Source organism: Anarrhichthys ocellatus, unplaced genomic scaffold (genome assembly GCF_004355925.1).
Source record: "Anarrhichthys ocellatus isolate YVR2014 unplaced genomic scaffold, GSC_Weel_1.0 scaffold8187, whole genome shotgun sequence".
Lineage (NCBI taxonomy): Eukaryota > Metazoa > Chordata > Actinopteri > Perciformes > Anarhichadidae > Anarrhichthys > Anarrhichthys ocellatus.
Window position 1 is genome coordinate 801 of NW_022288161.1, and position 1,067 is coordinate 1,867.

Below are 1,067 nucleotides of genomic sequence, written 5' to 3' on the forward strand. Positions count from 1 at the left end.
TGCTGACGTGGTTGTTGCCACTGCAGACAATGGATCTGTTGTCAGTGGATATGGTGATGTTGACCTTCCTGAGTGATCTCTGAGATGTTCTGCAACCCTCTCCATCACAGAAGGACCACACCCACTCGTCCCTGATGGAGCAGTTGACTGTGATGTTGCACAGTCCAGCAGACAGGTTGGAGTGCAGGTCTGACATCCTCATGACAGGTCTGGGAACAGTTTCTGCAACCACAGGTCCAAGCAGATACATTAAAGGCATTCGGCTGTTTGCTGGCACCCTCTGGTGGCAACTAGTGAGACTCACAACATAATTCATACACAACATAAAGTGCACATCCACTATAAGGTTTTTCCTGCAAAGAGAATCACGAGGCGTCTCCATTGAAGGGAAGGCTTTCCTAACAAGCGCTGCACCTGGTGGATTTCTGCAGAATATATAATCGCCAGTTGGCGTGTGCCATGTTGCATGAACATGTGCGCCTAAACGCCGCCTGGCCCGCCGTCTTGTACTGAGACTACTACGCCTGGTTACAGTAAAATGTAAAGAAATAACGTTATTGTATTTTATATACATTTTATCAATTGTTTTCTGCACTTTATCGAAAACAAAAGCTCAAACAGAAGATATTAGTTACGTCACAATAAAAACACTATTATTTCATAAAAAATCATTTTTAAATGCATTAAAACCAGACGATCTACCGTGGTGTAAAGAACATTTAGTACATGTACATTTGTGGTCGTATTCTCAGTCAAACCCAGCGTACAATAACCCGATCTAATAATCATTTAGTGAAAGAAATGTCAGTCAGAAACATGCTGATAGCGCAGTGCTGGAAGTTTATTGATGCATAAAATGGTCAAACATAAGCAAACGTAATAAATCCATCCAGGTGAAACTAAAACACATGCAGCACCTGTCAAACATGTTAAAAAAGGCAGAGAGGAACTTCAATGTCGGACAAATACGTTGTCCAATAACAGATTATATGTGTAAAGCTTTTTCATCAAAAATGTAATAATATATGTAATAATCTGAAGTCCTTTCACCAAGTGAAACAGAATAT